Here is a 26135-nt window from a genome sequence, read left to right on the forward strand (position 1 = left end):
ATCGACTCAAAAACAAGTTTTTCAAGTTCAACCCTTATGCCAACCACACCAGATATAAAAAGTCTACACACCCCTGTCCAAATCTGATGGGAAATAAATTTCAGATGTTCATTTAGACATTTTGCTACATTTCTTTTAATTGATGTTTTCTAACAGAAGATTTTTGTGCTAACACCGATGGCATGCTACTTAAAATTGAACGATCCCCCCCCAACCACCTTCTCTAAGGCCCCAGTTTCAGCTAACTTAAAACAGCCTGAAAGCATTATGCTGGCACCACCATGTTTCCCTGTAGGTAAATTATTCTTCTTGTAATAAGCACCGTTGTGTTTGCACCAATCACACCTTTTTAGGTTTCTGGCCAAAAAGTTCATCACACAGTTTCATCACACCATAACAAAATCTTTTGATGCGGCAATTTGCTTCAGGGGAGCTTTTTTTCTCTCTCTCAGCGGACATGGGACCTTAGACAAGGTGACGGGAATCACTTTTAGCACAAAACCTTCATGCTTCTCCTAGGAATATAAAATCATGTCAGACAACTTAAGTGTATTTTTGAGTTAATTGGAGGCTTATTAAATAGTGGAAGGTGTGTGTTGACTCCCGTTTAATGCGATTTGAAATATGTGTAAAATCAGAACATTGACACATCCCAGTTATATAAGGGTGTGCACACTGGGATATGGTTGTGCAGTCACATTCAGGTTTTTTCCTGATTCAATTTTTACTTTTTTATTCTTTTTCAAAAAGATTAAAACGTTTTCTCACACTGCTCTGGACTCATCCATGCCCAAACACATATGTATATAAACAGCATTACAAAAGCAAAGGTCACTGCATCCTTGCAACTTTCTTTATTTTGTTGCTCAGCCCAAGTCATCCTGGTTATTTCCATTTTGTCTATACAATATGTGCCCGCCAGTCAAGGCTCCTACCCAGCCTCGAGCTTCAAATCAGCTGGGCTAGGCTCACCTATGGCCCTCAAGTGGACATGTGACAACAATTTATTTGATGGATACATAATTTTGGCAACTTCTTTGATCATTTTAGAATCCAATTAGAAACCTTATTGCCCTTGCACACTGTAGAACAAAATTGTAAGAGAAAAAGGATCATTTATGAATCGGTGTCCACAATCTACCATCCATTTTCTGTACCGCTTGTCCCCACAGGACTCGCTGGCGTACTGGAGCCTATCCCAGCCGTCATCGGGCATTAGGTGGGGAACGCCCTGAACCGGTTGTGCGCGTGTGCATTTACAGTTTTACATTGCTTTGGCGTGCCGCCTTCCACAATCTACGGTCCTCTCAATTTGTTTTGTGCAGATGCTCCATCCAATCAGCAGCTGGAGTGCTGTATTTCTGTTAATATTTCACATTAGCCTGTGGCGCGACATAATACCAGATGATTGCTTGTCTGTTACAGTATATGATGAGAAGTGTTCAGGGCCGCTAATGGGAGATGTCTCTGTTTACCACTTTGATGGATGGCCTCCCTGATAGAACGAGAGTTACGTTCAGGGGTGTCACAGGAAAAACATGACAGATGGGCCCAGCTGGTGAAGATATCGACACTTTGACCAGAGCATGAAGACATTAATCACAGCCCGGCTAAGCAGCACTGAGGGAACACAGCCGACTTTTCTTATATGAGAACCTTCGCCAAGAAGGGGACACGTTGCGTAATGAACCGTTCAGTTATCCCAAGTTGTAAATATTATGGTGTTACAGACACAAAGACAATATGAATGCGGTAAAATAAAATGAAGCGACCCAAAGAACTTGTAACGCGATTAACTGTCACGAGAGATTAAGGGCCAGTAATAAAGATAAACAGTGCATTTTTGAGACTGTAATATAATAAGAGATGGCAGATATCCAGAAGTCAGTGTCAAAATGAAGAGGACACTAATGACTATCTGGATACTACAGTCTCAGTCACACCATCTCATCATGCTGATGAGGCACAACTTTTAGTTCTGGTGAATAAATGCCATGATGAAGCTGCTGTGCTGCACTTAGTGATTAAATAGTTATCCTCCCGAATAATATTGCTATTTTTTTGTTGTTCTCCAAGATACAGTATTTATCAACATTTTTATCAGAGGCCTTTAATGTGTGTTGATATTCCACTTATGACACATGATTTGTTTTTTTATTGGAAACATATATAGATATATCAATACCTGTTTTATGTATTTGATTATTTATTAATTTAATTTATTTATTTATACAATATAGATAGCCGTCCCCAAAATCTCTGCAGCTATTACTTGGCTTTCTTGTTTCAGTCCAGGAATGATCCTTTATTTTACCCATTAGGTCAACCATATTTTAAATTTCTATAATTCAAAACAGCACACGAGACAGTTGGTGTGTTTAACAAGACATCACCTGTCATCATTCTTCTCATTTACACAAATCATGCAAACCTCACTCTGAGAGGAAGTAAATTACCGCCATCCATCCTGACTCCCTGAGCTTAGAAATCTAATTATAGCTACCACCATGTTGGACAAGCACTCACAGGTGTGTATGGGTGTGTGTGTGTGTGTGGGGGGGGGGGGGATGTTGTCAAGGTGTCTATTGCAAGTACTACCATCACTAATTGATTTCAGCCAAAAATAACTATCTAATCCCCCCCCCAACAATTCATTGTGCTACAAAGTATCAGTAATATGCTGCTTTTCTGCATTTTCATGAATAGTCAATACATTTCAAACAAATAAAATGTATTGATAGGATATTATTTCATCTTCTACAATGAGCATTTCAGTGAACAATATGTTATTTTATGTAAAATGGTGTGAAATGAAAACATGCACAAGCTTCAATAAAAAAAATAGTGTTGTCTATTTGTAGAATTATTTAACTATGGAAGGCTTGGATTTTTGCTTTATACATCAGAGCAATTTATCAGTTAGAAACTCAACATAGTTTTCATTATGGCACCTTCACCCTTCCTACCATCTCACTTCGATAGTAGTCCATTAAACAGGTCCACACCATCACCTTTCTGATGTTACACCCTTGCTGGGCCGCATACTTGTAGTATGTGCAGTTTTACAATGTGTGCATCCAGTCACATCTCTGTCCTCAATTAGACACAAATTAGAGAGTATAATTTGTCTGTAGTTTTATATCTCGTTTGGAATTCAAATTAGTCAGCATATTGTTGGGCAGCCTAATTAATAAAAACACATTCATAGACTTGTTTCACAATGTGCAGCATTTCTTCCGCTGAGGAACATCTCTTCATTGACTGAAAATGCTTAAACGATGGCAGAGAGTGGAGGGGGGGCGTACCACTGAGGGGAATAAAAACGCAGAGTTATTATTTCAGCCCTGCAGGGGAGACAGTTTGACACTACTTTGTTCTGTTCAATTTGACCATGCAATATAACATGTTCCCATCTGGGTGTAAACCATCTAAAAGATTATTGGAAGCTTGTATTTCATGCATCTCAAAAGTGGGGCTGTTTGACTACCCGAGGAGATGTGTATTCACCGCACAGCTGGATACTATAAAATGCTCGCAAATCTTATCAGACAGGAAATTTGGACAGTGTTCATCTAAAAATATTCTTACACGTGCATAAACATGGAGACTGTTTCATTGGGTCTGCAAACTAGGTTCATCACTTTATTGTTGTATTTTTTCCATCAAGTAAGCTAGAAAATAGATTTGGAGAATTCATATTGTTTTTGCATCAAAGCCAAAACAATGTGACAGACAGACAGACGGAAAGATAGACAGAAGAATCAGTGAACATATTATGCACCATTTTGTAGTTTATGGTTTTTATGGTTTAGGCCATCAGTGAGGCAGTGAGTAAATACCTGGATTGCTTTCCTCACTTTTCTAGAATATGGCCGCCTGCCTCGATCGAGAGAGTGAAATCCTTGGTGACAGCTGCTTTCCGCATCCCGCTCCATGTTGTAGAAATGTTACGCTCCGAGACGCATGGAGACAACTGACCCATTGTTGGTGTGGTAATTAAAGAGACCACAGCTGAAGACACCCAGCCACACAGCCAACGGGGTTTCCGCACACTATCAGATGTAAATCAATGAAAGGTCAACCCCTGGCACAGGCCTGTGATTGTACTCTTGGCCCTCAAATTAGGGCAAAGGCAGTGTGCTGGAAATAAGCAGCATTACAGAAGGAGATAAATTGCTCGCATTTTGACCACATCTACATAACAGGGAAAAAACAATAACAATAATTAGTGGGTTTTGTCCACTCAGAAGCCTGATTTTTTTTTTTTTTTCATACGAGCCGACTTGATCATGTATTCTGATCCATTCATTCCTCACTACAGTGAGATATTAAATGTATATTTATGCATACGCCATTGAAAGCTCCATTTATCTGAACAGAGCCTGGGGAGATTAGGAAATTACTTTTTGGGGGGTCTCTCCACCAAATGAAACCACCAGTTTCTATTGTTAAATTGAGTCTCTATACCTGTCACAAATAATGCAACCGTCTCACCCTACCAAAGGAAAAAACAAAACATCTTTTGAATTACTCACAAATGGTGGTGAGGAGGGACTTTTGCAAAGTCTTTACACCAGACGGTGTTTTCAAAAGCAACATTTTGAATGTCCCGCAAAAATGTTTGTGGTGACGAAAGATCCAAAATTTTAACATCTGCATTTTGGGAAATATCCCTCTTCTTATTTATATGTGGTTTATTTTTAAGTAGAAAGAAAAGGGCTACATGTTGTGTCAAAACAACATTTATTTTATCAGTAAACTAAGTATTCTATCCAGTCTAAATTATTTAGGTTTTGAACATTTGACATTTTGTTCCTTTTTGAAGAGCATATATTTATATATTCATTAATTCTTTTCAATTAGTCTTTGGACACTGATGGCCTTCAGCAACATTATAACTGTTGTTTTTTTCAGAGTGGCAACCATTCCATGAGCATCAAATTAATTTCCCTCGTGTCCCATGAGCCCAAAGCAGCTAGAAAACTAACAATTTGCCAGTAGCATGTAAAGGCAGGCTTAGTAACAATGTCAAGCACCACATTTATCAACCTCTGGGACTATTTGATGCATATCTTATTGATCTTTGAAAACAGACCCTGCTCACAAGATAATGTTCAGTGCAACTTCAAAAATGTCCTTTCTAATTAAAGTTGGTCTACAGTAAAGCCACATTCCAAAGGTAGCAATCTGATGGAGTGCTCATATTCACATCGAGCAGTGTTGGTTCGAGTTTTCTTAATGAGGTATTCACTAGATGCCAATCACCCTGCATACCTGGATCAGTCTTCTGAAACAGATTTGATATTTGATATACATATTTTTTTTTCCTCCTGAACATTTGGCATGTAATTAAGGAACTGCTCAAAACATGCACACGAGTATTTTCTCTATACGCGGAATGTGTTTAGAGAAGTGTCACTTAAACTGCTGCATATACTACATACAAGAAAGGCACTCAGTCAGTGGAATGATGTTTCAACTAAAGTGAAGACTTAAGGTGTGCAAATAACAGTTTAGAAAATTGTTAATTTGCCTACATTTTGCACAAATATAAACATAAAAGTCAATTACTGCTAGGTGGTCTTTGAATGGTGAAACGTGTTTAAAAAAATGCAAAACCATAATTCTAATTTTTGTCTTTTCTGCGGGACAGTTTGATTTTTTTTTTGAATGACGACGTTAAAACGAAAGAAATACATTTACTATTTTGATTCACATCAAAATGTAATGGATGATGCTCAGCATATAAAACAATTTACATAAATTCCATGGAAATAAAAATGTTTATTGCGTTATTTAGCGATACCTCTGCCAAGTGCTTGAGTGGACTACATCTGATGGATTTGTTTTCTGCCAGTCATGAGGGCATCACTGCCTTGAGCATGTCCAAAATGTGGGAGACTTACGCTACACATCGCAATACATATCTGTTTACATGAAATCCATCTAAATTCTGGAATGAAGAGGCGGCATGATTTAATTATACAGTTTGTCTCCATCTGTTAAATTTGGTGTCACTGAGATGTTGAGCTAAAAAAAAAAAAAACATTTCCTCAACAGTGAATTATCACAACCATATTTTATTTTTCAGTCACTGGAAAATTCAACGTTCATGGTATTCACACTATATTAGAGTAAATGACGGCAACATGTCATGGTGGCATTAGGTTTAACATTTATTTGGGCATGAAATCTGATGATAACATTTTTTTTTCCGTCTTAAAATGAGCATTGGACGCAAAAGGTGAAATCCACAAAATGTAAAGCATAGTGGATGTCTCCATTGAGTTTCATTAATTGGCTGACTAACTTGGGAAGGTGTGACGAGTTCTGAGCCACCTGCAAATGTGTGAAACAATCACTGCTGGATTAATGACAATGTTGACTGATGAAAATAGGAGAAAAGTGCAAGGCTGATCTCACCACATAAGCCTTCGAAAATATGTCAGGTTTAACCCTGTACTTTCTGAAGAGCAATTGTGCACCTCAAGCACGATAATCATACTGCCAAGAAAATATCACATTCTGCTTTAATGATAGTCCACATCAGACCAAAATGAATCTCAGTGGACCTGATTAAGAGACTGATAATTACTCATTGCCAGTTCACCTTGAGATCCCAAACTAATATTCTGTCTTCATCAATGACGTTGCTATTGTAATGAGGTATGTCGGCCTACACACTTCATTATTTCTAATTTGCCTGTCAGTCGTAGGGAAATATCTGCTCCAGCAATATGCCTTTAAATTGTAACACAACCTTTTGTGCAGTCAATTGACATTACAATGCTCCAACTAAAAAAACAATTATTTTTTTACCCTCTGATTTTCAGACAAGAAGCACACTTAAGGGCAGTCCATACGCCGACTGACCCTCTTTGCTAAACAGAATAAATAACAGCAAGCCCACGCAACAATCACTCAACACAACAGTCTGTGTTGAGAGAAGAGTTCTACACTCAAACACATGACCTTCTTTTTCCCAAAATGCAAATTTGTGTTAAATCCGTAGCCATTTCGCGGAAAGAAAATAAGACTATAGCCAAGTGAACTGTTTTTAAGTGTTTATCAAGCTCGGCACTTCTCTCAATGATAAATCTGTATTGGGAATTGATTGCATAAGACTGTTGTGCAGCAGTCAGGGTTGGGGGCGGTACAGGATAACCAGACTGACCTCAGAGGACTGCCTGTCATCACATGTGGACTTATGTCCCACTGATGGTTTAACAGCAATAGCAGACTAAAGACCTTCAGTCATAGGGGACGACGACGTGACACAGTTTAAAAAAATAAAATGAAATACAAACTTACCTGGCGGTTGTTATAAACTTAAAAAGTGCCTTTCGAAGGAAAGTGTGTTATCATTTGCAAGATTAAATAAAAACAACTGTTGCTGTGTCAGCACAATGAAAACAACAAGAGTGGACCACATTTAAGTGTCAAGATAACAAAACAATTTTTCTGACAAGTTAGTTTGGTGAGCGCGCATACGGTCATCAGGACAAAGATCATTTGAGGGCGTGTGTCTTGGTCTGCTTTGGAATGAGGCTGCTGTACCAGAGCGATTGATTAATCAACAACAAAACTGAAATGTATTGGTTCTTAATTATTTAAAGTTGAACTAAAAGCTTTCGATTTCTCTTGTCCATCATTAAAGCAAACTGATTTATCTTTTATATTATTCGTATTTATTCAAATCAATTGGAGGATTTTTAAATGCACTTTAATGCAACAAAATCGGATTATTCGATTAATCAATAGAATAATCAATAGAATAACTGATTCTAAAAATATTCGACTTCATACCTATTCTTAAAATAGCAACACAATCAATACAAACAACCTGGTAGATTGCAGGCCATTTGGTTCTACATAAAATGAATCTTCCAATGTGTTATTAATTGAAACACTTTGGTGCCTAACCCTCGAAGCGTTGGCCACCCACCTAAACGCTACATCACATAACGGAAATTTAACCAGGGTAGGATGATGAATAGGCAGAAATGTTGCTTCTCATACCTGCCACACTGTAGCTCATCTTTCTTCCTACTACTCAGGGCCCAATTTAATAACGTAAAATACATTCATCCAACTAGGAACCTACTGTGCAGCCTGATGGTAGATACATATGTAAACACCTGGAGTAATTACCTTCTGGAGCAGATTATTTATGAAATGCATTAAAATGAAAGAATCATTGCTCAGGATTATGAGCATTTTTTTTTTAACTCTCTCACCCCAAGCAAACCAGGCATGTACTTGGAAATATTAAACAGTATTGCATTTCTGTGATTCCTTTCATAGTATAAAGTAAAACGCTTATTGTGTGAAGGCAAATGTTCTATTCTGAAATTCGCACCACATTTTCCAAAATTTCATTTTCCCTTCTACATTTTTTAACTAGTTCAACCTGTTCCAACTTTAAACATCATTCTGCAGCATTCCTCGAGTATTTATTCAGCTTCTTCGCCTTCACACGCAATTTCTCCAGGAATTGCAATTTCTAGCTTTTTTTACAATAATAAAATAAAGTACTTGACAGCTCTGCAGGTGCTGCAATGAGAATTTAATTTCCACAGCACTCCATTGTTGAGTGTTCAGAAAGACTGATTGAACCAAAACCTTTTAGAGATAAGACATCTCTGTGACATAAATTAAAGAACTAGCCCTGTCTTAAAAGTTGATGCTGAAAGAATGACAATGAAAAATACAAACATTAAAAAACAGGGATTTTATAACCTTTGAATTATCTGCTTTTTCAGACCACAATACATAAAATGGGAGGAAGTCAGACTATTTGAGTGAACGTGCTGTATTCAATTTTAACAGCAAATTAATGGATTATATAAAATGTAAAATTCCCACAAATCATCTTTCAGTACAGTGAGAATGATTTGATTTCAAGTCTCTGGCAATATTAATGTGATACGTGGTCATGTGACAGAAACAAATGAAAGAAAGATAAAAACATTTTGTGGACCTTTAAAAACGATTTCTAAGAACCCTACCCTTGCATACATTTACTGAAATTGAGCTGTCGTAGAAATATGCGGTTAGAGATCACACTCATAATAAACAAGTTGTTCACAAATGAACCATGAGTAATTTTGGAGTAAAAGCTTCAACATAACTGAAGCTGCGATGCTTTGAGAGAGCCAAGACAAATAAGACCCAAGCAGCAGTTTCACTTAAAGCCATGACTGCATGCATCACAAAGCACAGCCATGGTTCAGAAAATGTCACTCATGTTGAAGTTGATTGAATCCTGGCAAGACTTGCGTTTTTTTTTTTTTTTTTTTGTCAGGACTATGCTTTTTTTTTTTTTACTTTTTGTCATTTTGGTTAAATCTGTCATTACAGCACATGAAGAAAATTATCTTTGAAAAAAATCATCCTTTTCTGGCCCCATCTGGTAATTCTATTTAGATTTTTAAGACTGTCTCACATAGGGTTGTTTATAATGCCTGTCACAATGGAGGTAGGGAGAGATGGGTGAAGTGAGTCTGTATTTAAATATTGCTAGTGGTTTTAAAACTGCTAAAGTTAAATTCTACGAACATACATGAAGCTAGAAAATGTACAACACGCAATGCGAACATGCACAATCCACTCAGGACTGAAGTCCAAACCTTAAAACAATAATAATTGGTCACTATGGTGACCAGCACATAATATCTAAAATTATCATATTTGTTTCAAAAGTGCCTTTCAATGTATTCAAGGTCAATTTCCCTTACAGTCTTGTTTTGTTAAACATCTCACGTTCACCTATTTGAGTTTGTACGAGTTGGAGCTCTTGCATTACAATCACAATGTCTGTGGACTTGCAAAAAATACTTGATAATTACTCATATTCCATCTTCATCAATGATCTCACACAACATTGGAATCACACGGTGATTTTAATGAGCTGTGTCTTTATCATACATAATTCACCCCTCATTTATAGTGAAGTATTTTCTCCAGGAATACCCCTTGAACTGGCAGTACAACGTTTTGCACAGTTGACTGACATTACCATGCTCAAACTAAAAAGAAACACATTTTCCCCCTCTGCTTTTCAGACACTAGAAACACACTTAAGGGCAGTCCTTACACCTGACTCCTCCTCACTAAACAGAATAAATTACAGCGAGCCCACGCAACAATCACTCAACACAACAATCAGTGTCAACAGAGTTATACTCTCAAACAAATGACCTTCTTTGGCTCAGAATGCAAATTGTTTGTGCATCACATCCGGGAAATATAAATCACAGAGAAGAAAAAAAAGAGTTTTTGTGTATGAAATTCAGAGCTTCTACATCTGTTTATTATGAGTTGATTGTTTAAACTGTCCACCATCCGAGTTTAGGGTAAGGATGGGATAACCAGATTGACTTCAGAGGACTGTCTGTCGTCACATGTGGACTTTATGCTCCACTAATATTCTAAAGACATTTTTGAATGGAAACCCCATATCATTTCTAAGTCTAAAATGAAAATGTCTGTCAGTAAAAACAAAAAGTGTTTCGGTCAGGCAATGTAAAGGAGGAGTGACTGAAAGCATACAACTGTGTGGTGGTCAAGCAGTGGCCATGTTTTGGGATTAAAAAGACTTGGTTCTCAGGTATAGCTGGGTGTCATCCACGCCTTAGTGGAAATGGATATTTGCTACAGAATATACTATATGTCCAAGAGAGGCAGAGGGCAGATGATAAACTTGAGGGGTCCAAGTATAAAGCCTTGAAGAACACCGGGAAAAAAAGCAATTGCCGTACTCAAGATATCTTAAATGTGTATGTCCAGAATGATACAATTAAGAAACTGTATTTATATTGTTTTTCAGGTAATGCAATATTAGGAATGACAGTCAAAACAGATTTGATTCAAACAGTGCATGTTGAGTTAAAAAAACAACAACTGCTGGTTTGGTACGGAACATTCAAAATTTCTAATTGCTGTAATAATCAAATTAATTGACCAATGTATTTATTTCATTAAATAATAATGAAAAAGTAGTCCAACGATATGTCTGGGGTTTCAAAGTCACCTTTCCCAGTAAGGTCAGCCATTCCAGCACTGAAAAGGGTGACATGCTTGCTTGGACTGTGCATTTATTATCCTGGTGTTGCCATGCATGCTCCAGCAGGTGACAGCTATCGTCAGATGTGACAACGTACAGTGTTATACCCCAGTCCCCCGCCCAATCATGAGAGGATGATGTGTTTGAATTATTGATACGTTTTCAAGGCTGAGTGCACCAGGCTTTTTATGTTGCTCTGAATGCAATGTAAAGAGTGTCTAAGAAAAGGAAAACATTCAAGGAAAAAACATGCTCTTAAAAAACGTATTAAAATACGGGATGCATTTATTTGGTCTCATTCAGAATGTTTGATTTCATTTCAAATGAATGATGGTTGAACATTACATGAGCATTAAACATTTTACTTATACAATGTATAGATAGTGATACTATATATGTAGAACCTTGTAAACCGAGGAATTAATTAATGGTTATTATTTAAAAAAGTTTGACTAACAACATCAAAGTATCAAGGTTCACATTAAACTAGGTTTTTATTGAATGGTTTCAAATCTTGTCGTGCAAGATCTCACATTTAGGTAATTATGTTTCACATTTTAGATCCAGTCATCACTTCTTCCTCACCACTTGCAAACATGCCTCCAGGCAAGAAGCCATTTAGAAACAAATACCCTGCCGGAAAAAAAAAAATGTTTGATCATGTTTAAACTTAGCCCTGAAAGTCACTTTTTGTACTGAACTCACAGCAGCATTCTCCAAAGTTCCGAGCGTAATGTGTCTGTGTTGTCAGCCATATTAACAAAGTGAACACACCATTAAACAATGTCATTAAGCACCGACTCATGCTAATGTCTTCCTTTAACTATCAATTGATGCTTAACTTACTGGTCTGAAAGGGAAATCTGTTTTCTGGATTATTAGTCCAAAATAGAAAGTCACCAAGCACTCTGAATGTTACAGTGGTGCTTGAGCGGGAGGGACACTGTAGTTAAATTGAATTGAAATTATTCAAACGGCAAGGATGAGCAGCGTCGAACTTCTTGGGACTGTTTTTATTGATGTGTTTTGAGCGGTAAGCATTAAGTCAATGGGTCGGCTGTCGCTTTTACAGTGTGGTCTGTGTGCAATATCTCATTTAACATGGCAATATAAATGCTAATAAGAAAAGGAATACATTTTAAATTTACCTACAGTACAATGTTACTTCACGGGGTGCATTGTAAAAGTGTGACAAATTGAGTTAATCTAAACATTTTTTTCTTGCATTTGTGATTTTATTAGTTGTGTGTGTGGCCTTCAATACAAAAATAGTTTTGTAATTTTGAATGGGCAAATTTCCTGAGATTGACCATTTCACGTTTTAGCACTTAGTTTATTTTACAATGAGGCTTGGCATCTATATAATATGACCTCAAGACAATATCACAGTATTAATTTACTTTTACTTCTTTTTTTAATTCCACTCTGATGATGGAAGGACAGAACAATTAAAGAGGGGCTCGAATTCACTTGGCATACATGTAATCTTGTGACACTTGTTCTGTGGAGAGACTGATCAGCTTTTCGCCCACAGGCCCAAAACAGATGGCTTGGCTATCTTGCCTAACATGGTCTAGAATGAGAAATCCATCTTTCACTTTATTTGTTTCTTACTTGCATGCAAACGGAATCATTAGAAACTTGGCTGGGTGGTAAGGTTATTTGTCAAAGAATTAGAATTGTGATTGTGTGTATTTTTTTCACTCAGATGTTTGATGATATAAATATATATTTTTAACACTATCAAGTTAGCATGGCTGTCTTGAACACAAATTAGTTTTTTAATTAATTGAATACTTTGTACACTGAAAACATATATAGAATATTTATAAGTAGAAGATACCAAAATGAAATAACATTACTTATTTCATTGAGTGTTTGAGGGCAGAAGTTCTCACAGCAATGGTGTGCTAAATATGTTGCGGTGTGAAACAAATTAAAGCTGTAGAATATGAAACTAGCACACATCACAGAGAAGGAATTTCTTAAACATTACAAAGTACATTGAATTTATTTGTGATATAAGGCTTCAATAAGAATTAACAAATATTAAAAATAAAAAAATAATTTCATTTGGTGGATGTATTTTTAGTCATCCACAACAACAAAAATATTCCATATGTATATGTTTTATAGTATAAAAATATTCCATATATATATTCCAACTGGCACACTGTCAATGTGTATATGATGATATTTGGAACGGCAAATCCAATTTTCTGCGACACATCACGACTTCTCTAGGATGATGTAAGTAGGGGAATATACACAACAAAAATGTACTGCAATATGTGGTGCCTAAATTTTTCCCATAAAGACAACTAAACATTTCTGTGTGTGTATGGAGGGGGTAGTTTTGATTGTGAAATGTAGATGTAGATGCTATAAGTAGATACGATATGTCCCGCTATTCCCACAATATTCTGACCTGTATTATTGCAATACGAGTTGTATGGTGTGTAATTAAGTCTCCATCCAGTTGTTTTTAAAAACAATACTTTGAGCTGCAACGGAGTACATGAATTCCTGAAGCAAACTGTTACAATATGTTGTCAGTGAAATCACAGACAGACCTTTTACAGAGCCAAAAGCCACACAAGTGGCTTTAAGAAAGATTTACGAGGTTTAACATCCTTGATTACAAGTCAAACAGCAAATCTGGAGCCATTCCTCTTTAAACAAATCCACCGTTCAGCGTTGGTCTCACCCAAATATACACTCACATGATACACTAGCAGTTAAGCAGTTAACCCCATTTATTACAGTACTTTGACGGCTGCATTGCATTTATCATGCAAAGATGCAGCTATTAGGAAAATGGAGAACTGGGCAAAAATATATTCCTCCCCAAAGCCAAAAGCCCATGAGCAACATTATGCAGCTATTACAAGCACAAATAGGAGTCTAGCTTCATGGAATCTCAAAGACCGGGCAGTATGTGACAGGTGGGCAGATGGGCAGTGGATAAAGTCTTTTATTTCCATCTATGAGCAGCTCCAAACCTTGGATAATAGGAGCCAATTCGGTTCAGCCCATAAAGAGGTTTATCAGTTGCTGTCAGCGTGGCCTGCAGGGGTGAGGCGCCAAATAACAAGGTAGAGAAAAAGAAAAGTGGTAGGAATCCAGTTCCCTAACCTGCTTCCCCTCAGCCAATGGCCATCTGCATTTTTCAAAAACTCTCATTTCTGCTTGTGACTCCAGGTAGGAGATTAGAAACAGTTGAAAGTCAAGTTGGAGCAGTATTAGAGCGAGATATCGAAGTCATGTGACATGATGCACATCTCGGTAAAAATTGCTAAATTGTCAAGCGTATGCTGCCTGGTGATAGAGTGCGTCACACGCTGCTGGGTGTAGTGTAGCTTTGCAATGTGCTGTATGAAGAAAAACTAAATCCCACTCTTCACCATCAATCACTTCTGCTAAAAAAATAAAAATATAGTTTATTGCATTTACACATTAATATCCAGGCCTGTATATCCTGTGAATGCAAATATTAAAATTGAATAAAATAGCCTATATTTGACATGTATTTTTTGTATTTCTAATTCCTATCCCTGATATCCAAACAATTTTGACGAAGTCCATCTTTTTTAATTTGAAAATGATTCCGGTAAATTCTAACATAACCTCGACAGAATTCTAATCACCTGCACATTTGTAAAATCAGAAATTTGGAGTGTAATTGTGGATATTTATTTAGGATCAAAATTACATTGTTTTTAAAATTAATCACTTCAACACATCTTACATTGTAACGTTACATTTTCATGTTTTGTTTTTGGCTAAAAATAACCTAATTAGAAATGCTTACCTCAAAGTTGAACTCAAAATTATTTGATTTGATTCATTATTGGATTTATTTTGCTGTTGAAGGCCTACAATAACGAAAGTACTGTAATAAAAAAAACATCTAATTTTCTTTTGAAACACTGGGGGAGCTGTTAGAAAAAAATATTCCTTACTATTCTGCATGCACCATTTACTGGTCACCCCCCTATTTTTTTTTTTTTTTTAAATTATAGAAACAGAGACCTTTTGTTTAGGTACATTTGAATTCAGCTGACATTTGAAGAAGCATTTGAGTGCCACGGTTCTCAGCCATCGAGAACCTGCCCTGCAACCTAGTGGCCAAAATAATTTTCCATACATGAAGTAAAAGAATGGAATGTAGAAGCAAGTAATAATAATAATGATAATAACGGGAACGAGTAGAATATATTTTAGATGATTACATTCATAGCAATTATGAACGCACCTTCCCAATAAATTACTTTTTATTTTTTCAAATGCACCAATAACAATTAGGTCTTTTGTGCATTTTGGTTTGTGTTTTTTTTTGGGGAGAGTCGTGGAGGCTTGTGAGAGCTCCTCCACAGAGTTTGCCTTATGCTTGCCGGAATAAATTGGTACCATATGGTGTGATGACAGGATCACTCAATCTTCTGTGTACCTGAACACCACATTAATCATTTTTGGGGGGATATTCTTTCCCTTTCATCACACAGGAATTTCCAAATGGCCCCCCTCCCTTCTTTATTTCTCTCACACATGTAGTGAATTTACATACACAGCCTCCACTCTGCCCTTGTTAGCGACCGGAGCATTTGACCGGGTTCAAGGCGGAGCAAAACAAAATGTTAGGTTAGGTGTCAGGTGAGACTTCCGTCCTGCTCAACATGCTGACTTACTTTTCCTTTTAATTTGTTTAAGAACCAGGAACACTTTTCAGGGTTAATGTTAAATGAACACTGGCATAGGGAAAATAAAGTATGATTGTTGAGGGTCCAAAACCCAAGTAATGATTATATGAATTTTGTACTCATAAAAATCAGTGCTATAATCAAATATAATTTAAAAGATAGTGCTAAAATGTTAAATAATTATATTGCCACCTACCTTCAATTTAGGGCTAAGCATTAGTTCCACAACTATAAGTATTGGCATAAGCTCCTTCCTCCAAATCAGACTAAAGTGAGTTTGTGGATGGAAAAAGGTAGACAGTGTTAAAAAAAAAAAAAAAAAGTTTAAGTGGCCAATGGCTAACCAAAATAAAGAATAATAGAACAAAGGATTGAGGAAAAGAGAGGGAGAGAGAGAGAGAAAGTGGTCTTTCTAGCAATGTCCGCTTGATGAATCAGACATGTCTTATTTGTTGGCTGCACTGTTGGGGAATTTGCATTGATTATTGTAGCCCTCAACAGATACATTTAATCAATGTGGCACAGCGCAGCCAGAAAAGTGTGAGAAAATGTGGGAGGTACACGGTGGAGCTGTAACCTTGGCCAGAGCAGAGGAGCCACAGCTCCCCCTTCATGCCAAACAGATGAGATCAGGACCCAAACCGACTTTTGAGGACAGCACAATCTCTCATTTTCCTCACTTGAAAAAAAAAAAAAAAAAAAAAGGGAGGGGGCAGAAAAAAAAATACAATCCCCTCCTAACACCAGTAATAACATTTCTATGGGCTAATGTGTCTTCATTAAACTGTGTGTCTGCCCAGCTGTTAGTTTTCTCAGCCTGTTTATTACGGACAGTATGTTACTTTAGATTTTACACTTTTGTATCAGCTTTTATCGGTTGAATATATTTTTTCCATTGGGAGCACCTGAAGCATATTTTTATAGTCTATTTATTTATTCATAAACACACACAGTTATAAAGTTATTTTGCATCATTTTAAGAGTACCATTAAATTTAAGACAAATTGCTTAAACTTGATTTATGATTGGATTACATGAACATGTTGAATATTAACATATTTTGGAGTGAAGTCATACAGTTTTAAATTGGTTTACCGTCATAATTTCCACAGTGATGGCCAAGCTGGAATAAAATAAAAATAAAAAATCTAATAAAAGTTTTGTAAATTGCATAATTACTAATTTTTCTTTTGATAAACCTTTCCAATTTGTCTACATCACGATAACTTAAGTGGTGAAACACCATTTTTATTCAAAACATAGCCACTGAAAAGATAGCAAAAATGTATAATTCATAACTGCGAGTCATTTTGTGTTGTCCCCACATATCAGTCATAAACTCTACATAATAGTTATCATACAAACAATGCTAAAAAAATATAAGATAATTTGTTTTTAATATTCACACTCAACACACACAATCACATTCAAATGACTGTTCCCTCTTCCTTCATATGAATTTCTCTGTCATCTTCCACCTCTCACATTGAGACTAAAGTGTTTTTTTTTTCCACACTGCTTGCCAAGAACGGGTCGGAAGCATCACCTTACCACCAATTCTTCCGCGACTAGTAAAATAGTATACACAATGAAGCTGGAAGTGGCGATGGCACGGTTACGGGGCAAATGTGATACAAGGGCGGTACAAGAGGACCCCCTCAATGGGGATTGGTGCTAAGAGTAACAAATGGTTTGTGTTGGACAATTGAACGTTCCGTATACACCGGGAACGTATTGTTAAATTAACCGTCATCAGTGGGGTGTTAAGTAGCCCTACCTCACACTGAATTTCAATGTACAGTATATACACCTACCCGTACATAATAACAAGCTTAGTGTGCAAATGAGGCCCGATCTGAACTACAACAGATCAGTCGCGCTGTCATAAGCGACATTAAAAGCAGCAAAGAATTACAAAGTTCGCTCACTGCAAAGAGGAACCTTTCGATATCTCCTGACTGTTTCTCTTTTCTCTGAAAGGCATATCTCAGGACTGACTAAAGTGTACATCCGTCTCTCCCCTAGGGTACGGTGGCAGTCGTGCAGAAAAAAGTGAACTGCCGAGGACCCCACTGTTTAGCAAACACTCTGACTGAGGGGAGGAATTAATTATTCAGAGCCAAGGACCAAGGCAACCCCATTTGATTGCACAAAAGAAAGGTCAGGCCATTCCATAGGAGGAACCACCCGGTCCTGCACCGTGTCGGCTGAAGGGATGCGTACAGTGTGTGAGGCTAGAAGGAGTTCACAGCTCAATTAAGAGGAAACAGAGGTTTTAGGGTGGATGGATTCCAAAGATGTGTATATAGTAAAGTCAATATGATGTCACTGGAAAATGCGCACAATGTTTGGAAGGAATGACGAGCAGCTAAGATGACGGTAAGTGATCGTCTAAAAAAAAAAAAAAAAAAAAAGGCACACTATCAATTCAAAGTATTACAGAGATTCCGAAAGCAATTATCAAATTATGTATATTGGGCTAACTATTTTTTGTTGTTCGCATGCAAAGCTCATACAAAGTATCATAGTTTGAGTCTAAATAGACAACATTATTTGTGCAAATGCAAAATGTGTTCCTTGACAGCTTGGACACACTTTGGGATGGCTCTTCATTCTCTAGATGTAATCCTAACCCTATCAAATTTCACTATGTGAGGCCAAAGCTTTCATCAAGCCTTGGTAAGAATGCCTGATTTTCATCAAGTAGGCCTCGCTCCCAATACAGAGACCGCTGCTGTCTACTTCACAGAGCAGATCATGAGCACTGCACATTTACTGTACGGTCAAATCCCGACATAGGGTCTCCTGGGTTACTGGCTTAATCTGCAGTTAAAGGAGAATGCCGCAGAGGCCTCGTGCCATTGTTGCCTATTACTTGAGGTCGTAATCGCTAAAAATTGCAAACCAGCAGCAGCTGCAGAATAAACAGAAGGAGAAAATTCTACTACTGTGCAACAGGGGGTGCTTCATCACCCGATTGGTGTGAGCGTGTATCTGTGTAGGCAACACATTTCTATTGGTTTTTCCCAAAGCTATGTCAGCCAATCAGTGATGAAGAAGCTCATCCATTCCATGGAAACCAGGCTTGCACCAGTAACGGGTTCCCAAACAACTTCACTGAGCTCCAGTTTTCCCCAGTAACCCAGGATGATTCCTCAGTAATGCTAGAAGGTAAGGAAGTAAAATGGCAACGTAAAAAGAGGAAAAAAAAAATTATATATATTATTAATTATATATATATATATATATATATATATATATATATATATATATATATATATATATATATATATATATATATATATATATATACATACAACTGTGAACATTTTCAAGGTGTTCCCCCCTCAGAATTTTTCCTGTATATTCATCAGCTCTGTTACAATCCCCAAGAAAAATCTCTGCCGTGTAAAAAAGTTGCACACAGCCCTGATTGTCAAACACTTTGGTGCTATTTCAACGTTACTTCTCTTATTCTGAGAGGCAAAACAGCATCATATTCCCATTAATACCACATGTGAAAATCTCTAGAGCAATAAACTGGCTCTGAGAGCACTCATCAAACATTAATTTGTCCTCGGGCTCTCTGGGGCCACAAAGAGTAAAAAAACCTCCTCACCAAATCTCGAATCAGGCCAGATTGTAGTGTGTTTTAAGTTCAAGCAAAGGACTGGAGGACTTATTGACAGGTGGTTGGGGCCAGTGGTAACATCCATCCAGTCTCAACTGTAGGTTTTGGTTATGCTTTTAAAAAGCTTTACATAGTTTTGAGATTATGTAAACACAATGGGAACAACACATTTTCATTGCACACATTTAGACAAAAAGTCAATGTTGAAAGCAAGTGTAAACCTGTTCTGGCAGCAAAGACTTAAGAATGTGTGAATCCTTTCTGGTTATGTGGGTTTAAGTGTTTTCTTCCCAAGGCATATGAAAATCAAGGGCGCGATCTAAGATGACAGGACAGAGACCAGTCTGACGAACGACGTGTATCATCGCGACAAAGCCACAAACAAAACAGCCGGGTTCAGCTTGTGATTCATTGCCAAATGGATGTGACGGTTCTCCCCAACATAGATGAGTGAACCAATAGAGCCTCACTGAGTCTGTAGAGCAGCAATGAAAAATTAATTCAGACACAGAAAAAAATTAAGTGCTTCTGAAAGCGTGTGTTGTCTGTCCCTCGAGGTTGCTCTCTCGCCATTGAGGTCCGCTTTAAATGTGTCTATTCTGAGTGGAAGCCGGCAGCTTGTAATGTGACCTAAGTAACTGCCTGCCGACTGATAGTGTAAGCCTTCGCCCCGCCATATGTTTTCCCACTGACACGTCACAACGCAGTGGATTCAAGTAAATGTTTAGAATGCAAACGAAATGTGGCGTGAGAGTCTTCCTATGAGGAAGGTGCGACACTGTCCTCTGTGAAAAAAGCACCCCATATAGAACGCCAGGTTAGGCACGACTGTCACAACAGCAACTTCAAGGATGCAGTGTAAGAGGATATAGCAAGGACCGATCGAACCACATGAATTGACTTGAAACTTCTGAGCTTGCTGAAATAATGCCAGATAACCTTACTCGGCTTGAGTAATACGCAATACACATGTTAGCAACATTTCCATTTCCATTGAAATAATCCAATGAGGTTATGTGCTTATGTAGGCTCTTAAAAGCTGAAAGGAGAAACCCAGCTAGAAAATCCCTTCTTGATCCAGTCAGTACCACAGTCAAACTCATTCAATCATTGATTACCACAGGTAACAAATGTTTAAACCTGAGAGCCTGACACCTGAATAGTTTAATTTCCCGTTGAAACCTGTCCTATAAAGAGATAGAGAAAGCTCGACTCGCAGGTAGTACTAATCTGCGTTGACTGTATTGTTGCAGAAGCAAAGCAGGTGGCCAGGTTGATGACAACCAACAGACAGCATTGTTGGCCTAATTTCTTCATGTCAGACAACACCATATGGCTTCTCTGCTCTTTGTGCCTGTTTAGAGGCTGCATCCACACAAGATTCATAGTCTTTACAATTAATTAAAAAGGATGGCGGAAACTGGATGAACTTCTTTACGTATACTATGAAAGCCATACAATTAAGATGGAATAGAAATTCCTGAGGTATTTTTATTTAATGTGGCATGATGTCCTTGAAAAAATCCAGCTATCTTTCTTTCATTATCACACTGCTGAAGTTACACCGTTCTCCATTACAGAAATGGTATTGAATTTAATTTTATGGGAATTTCAACTCCGTTAATTAATACTCTGCTGTCGTTGGCAACAGTCACCAATGTGAAATAAATACAGAATTCCAAATGGTAAAAAAAAGCTTAAAAAATCCTGGCAAATGATTATTTCCAAAAAAGCATCTCGAAAGGGTTTCTTGACAGCTCTGCCTGCACATAGGTATAAAAAAAATAAAAAAAAGTGCCTCAAAGAGTTACCAGTAGAATATTTATTCATAGGCATGTGAATGGAGACAGTGATTGCTGACACGGAGTCTCTCACAGCTGAAGTGGTGACAGGTAACAGGGTAAACTATACGTGTTGCAGAGACGGGCCAATCCCTGATGTGGCAGCAATGAGGATGTATGATGCCCAATGGCTTGTTTGTAGCACACAAACCAGAACATATCCTCTCCTACAATTCATGTTGGTGAACATAAGCTTGTACGTTTTCTTCAAATGTATGTTGGCGGATTTGGAGCATTTAAACAATGGAAAAAGTGACTGGGAGTCTCCCAGCTAATCCTTTTAATTTGAATTCAATTATTGTCAGAAACACCAGGAGTCTTCCCAAGTGTCGTCTTAGGACAGAAATAAGAGGACAAGAGTAGAAGGTTTCCAGAGTGAGAGTGGTGAGGGGTCTCTCTAGTCATCCCCCCCATGGGTTCTCTGTAGGATCTTGTAGCCGGGGTTGAATTAAGCAGAAAATGGGTTTGTGCAGCCCACAATGGCGCATAGATAAGAAGACGGACACGTATTGAAAATGCCCTGCAGAGGCGGTTTCGGAGAAATGCCGTGTTTCGGTTTGACTGGAATGCCTCGCTTTTAATGGCCCACTAGTGGGGGTCAACCACCAAGTGACAAAACAATATCACAACATTTGCATGGCAGCATCCGTACAAATACGCAAGTTGTCAGGCATAGCAAGCTCAGCCTTTTCAACTTGACAGCAATCCCTTTAGGTGCGAGACGATGAAGGTTCAGCGGTGCAGGGGACGGCGAGAGATTTGGCGGTGGAGGAACGGTGAGAGTGCGGAAGTTGCATGCAGTGAGGTGTGTGTCAGGGCACGAGAGACAAAGCAACGATTACACACAATGAGGAGAGCAGAGTGCACGCTGACACTAATGCAGTCCGAGGGGAGACACGAGACAGAGCGCTTGTGACAACTGTGCGAGGCCGTCACACTGCTGACAGACACCATTATGGGTAACAAATAGAGCAAAATACTGTCTTTTTTTTTTAAACACTGCAGATATTTCTGGTTCGAATGAATGAACCCCGAAAATAAAGAGTAAAGGGAAAGAAAGTCAATAACAAAACAGTTGACTCTTTCAACTTGCATATTTTTAAAATAGAAGTTATTTACGGGTTAACCTATTTTTTTTTGTACATTGGAAAATTCATTTACACTACTATAACACTGCATAAAAGTATTAATCATCTTAAAGATTTAAAAAAAAAAAATCATTATTTACAGCTCCAGTGGCCAAAATTGTGTTTAAAGAGATTTTTGTTTCAATGTAAATTACTTTAAAGTCCTCAAGATGTAACATGCAACGACTTTCTTATTGTCATGTTTTTTTAATTGTTTGTAATAATATAAATGATGAAGCAGAATATTGATTATTGAGTTTGGGTACGAACATTTAAATGTACCAGTTGTTACTGCAGATGGCTCAAATGGTTGACAGTTGGTCTTGAAACTATTTAAAATATTAAATTTGACAATAATATGTCTTTTTATGTGAATATGTTTACGTTTTTCAAGGTCAACTTATCACGCATGGAAATTTTAAATAAGCCGAGTGATTTTACATCCAGGTCAAAACTTTTTCTTTTTTTTCTTATGTTCTTGCATTTTATGGTATATTTGGAATTTTAGTAATATCATATTAATTCTTTACTGTGCTTTTAAATGTCTAACTTGTAAATGCTTTTTAACATTGTACTTTTTAATACATATGTGAAACAAATCGTGGTTGAAATGCACTACTATACATAAATTAAGCTCACTGCCCTTGCTTTTAAAGATTTAAACATTGTAAATCAATTTCAGGTGATAATAAAATATAAATCATATAAGAAATTTGTGCACTCAAATAAAATGCAACTTTGAGCCATTTGCTCATCAAGTCAGGATATGTTTACAACTTAACACATTTGACTGGGAAGCCATCAGGCTGTTGCACCATCATGAAGTTTGACAGCACATTATACATGCGCAGGGGAACGCTTGTATTGGTTTTACCGTGTCTACCTGTAAGACTTCCTCAGGGGCAACCTCCATCTCTTTTCGACAGATGGGGATCCTGATGTGTTCCTGACTGCATCTCACTTAAGGGATGTGCTTAGGCACACGTTTGTTAAAGCAACACCTGCCGACAACTCTCCAGGTGTGAAATATTTAGGTCCTTCTCTGCAATGCTCATCATCATATGAAACACTTTTGTTGTCTTTCTTATATCAAGTAACACAGCAAACAGACCCCAGAAACACTATCTTAGGGGTCAAAAAGTGGCTTTGACTGTGCATACAGGAAAAAAATATGGGGACTGTTATTTATGTCCCCCAAATACTGGCAAAGCATCTAACTCAATTTTAATTGATTGCCTAAAATATTTAATGAGCATATTTGCAGTTTGGCAGGCCGTTTTGGAATTGCCCAAAATTCCCGATGGTCATTACGCCCGCACGTTAATTTATTACATAAGGAAACATTTTAAGAGGGAGGGAAACAAAACAAACAAGACTCTATTCCAGGTCCCACAAAAAGAATTATCCGGGTATGTAAGACAGATACTGCATGTGTAGAAAATTGTTCTGCTACAAATAAGTACAAAAAATAATGATGACTTGAATCTTGAAACTGACAAGCTAAGGAGCTTTTGGGAGAAGCTTTGGAGACAAAACTGGAGCTTTTTGGGTACACGCATAAGCTCTATGTTTATCCATCCATTTTCTGTACTGTTTTTCCTCACTTGGGTCATGGGTGTGCTGGAGCTTATATCAGCTAACTTTGGGTGAAAGGCATGGTAGACCTTGAACTGGTCAAATCACAGGTCACATGATAAACAAAGAACCATGCACACTCACCTTCACACTTATGTCAAATTTAGAATTTTCAACCAAGCAATATGTGTTTGAAATTTTAGGAGGAAATGTTGCTTTGGCACATATCCAACGATTTGCATTAATTTAGAATACAGTATATTTACAAACTTAAAAAAAAATGTAGTAGCAGCTTGTATCCCAGTGTCTCCAGATTACGATATGTACTTTTTGGGGTTACACAATGCTAAGCATATTCCCCAATGAGAGTTTAATCTATTTACATGTCTTGTCATAAACTGAGCCCAAAGGCAACCGTGTCAAAAAGATGAAAAACTACTTCTGCAAATGTCACGCAGTTGTTGCACTCTCTTTTTCTGACATTCATGCAAACACACACACATGCACACACAAACACACACATGCTCACATACTATTGAGAATGGACTAGCAGATCTTCTGGACCTCTCTGTAAACTGTAAACTCTGCTCTCTTATGACTCCTGACTGGGAGACACTTGCGGGGAAAATCAACAAAGGAGGACTCTTCATCATTTTGGCAGGTGAGTCTCTTCACAAATTACCTTTTCCCCTCGATCCTTCACACAGGGGACTTCACCTGCATCTGCTGCAGATTGCGCTGCCACTCAATTCATTCTCATCCCCCCATACTGTAACTAATCTCATAAACTTTGGGTTATGATGCTATAAAGAACATCATAAATATATGCAAAAATATGGAAAAAAATATCACAGTTGAAAATTGATGGGCAAAAATGTAAATTTCTTTATATATTGAACCAAGTGTAGCAGGTGGATATAAACAGAAAAATAAATTGCACGTTTGAGGGCATAGCTGCCACGTCATTTTTAAAAATGTTGATGAAGTCACAACAGCTTTTATATCACGTTATCTATATTTGAGAAAGCTACCAAAATGATATAATTTAGTCAATTTAATATTTTTCACACTGTTTCATCACCTGAAATAATGACAAAAACTCACAGATGGATTATTTTTATGTAGACTAGCTGAAACAGCAATCCCCATTCACACTATCCTTCCAAACCATATTAGATAGGCAGCTGAAAAACCTCATGGATGAATATTGTGTTCAAATATCCAAATGATCCTCCAGTATTTCAAAAAGTGTCTAAAATATCCATGCACTGGGCTTCAGTTACTAAAAGAGTTAAAATGGTAAGGTTTAGAGATCAGAGAGCAGCTGGAGAGACCAACTGTTTGAATCCTTTGCTTTCATTTGCACTTGAAAGGAGGCTTGTGTCAGCCTTCCTCCAGGTTGCTCCACACATCACTCACCAACTATATCCAATGATTAAGCCGATGTGAAGCACTAATAAGCAGCAAGCACCACCCGGCGGACCAGCCTAATTGGGTCAATCAAAGATGATCCACATAAAATCTTAGCTGGGAGAGAAAGAGTGTGCACTTTCAGTGTGCCAGCACTTCTGCAGCTTTTTACTATGGTGACTGCAAATGAACAGCTAAAGGCCTGCGGACATTATGATGGGAGCCTTTGATTAAAAAGACATATCGTCTCCTGATAGCTTGGCGGTGACATTGCATATCATGTTGCCTTTCTTTCAATCTGACTCTCTTTATGCAGTCCCTGCTTACTTGGACCAAAAGGAATGATTGAGCTAAAATGTGAGAAAGGTACAACTCCATGTCCTCAATGCCTCTGCACTGGATTCCCATCAGACTTGAAATTCCAGATCCTCTTGTCCAACGCTTTGCATACTGATAAAATGGGGGTGTGCACTTCCTGCACAGTATATATTTGGTGCAGCACAGTATACAGTGGCCAATCCATTTTCCTTTAGGCGTAATGTTACATAGGGAATTCAATCAGCCTTATCGCATTTTAATACTGCTCGTGGAATTTACAATTGGCCTTTGTGTATTTGAAATGATGTAGCTCAGGCAGCAGGGCAATGCCTGTCAGATCAGTGACTACACTGGTTTTTGTATTATTATTTCTATTTGTGGTTACACTTACATAAGATGAACAAACCACAACAACAATGTTCTGGAGAGGAAATTAATCAGAAGGATGAAATGTGTTTTCACATTTGA

At 37.6% G+C, this 26135-nt stretch overlaps 1 protein-coding gene across 2 annotated transcripts in view; it reads right to left on the reverse strand.

Annotated features, from left to right (window-relative positions):
* adgrl2a (adhesion G protein-coupled receptor L2a) overlaps positions 1 to 26135 on the reverse strand; it is a 184759-nt gene that overhangs the window by 129949 nt on the left and 28675 nt on the right. Inside the window, exon 1 of one of the 2 annotated variants that reach the window (XM_049721376.2) lies at positions 15962 to 16017. The exons of the other annotated variant lie outside the window; for it this stretch is intronic. The gene's annotated coding sequence lies outside the window, so the exon portion shown is untranslated. Of the gene's footprint in view, positions 1 to 15961; positions 16018 to 26135 lie in introns of those variants that run through there. 2 annotated transcript variants of the gene reach the window in all.

This window comes from Syngnathus scovelli, chromosome 10 (genome assembly GCF_024217435.2).
Source record: "Syngnathus scovelli strain Florida chromosome 10, RoL_Ssco_1.2, whole genome shotgun sequence".
Lineage (NCBI taxonomy): Eukaryota > Metazoa > Chordata > Actinopteri > Syngnathiformes > Syngnathidae > Syngnathus > Syngnathus scovelli.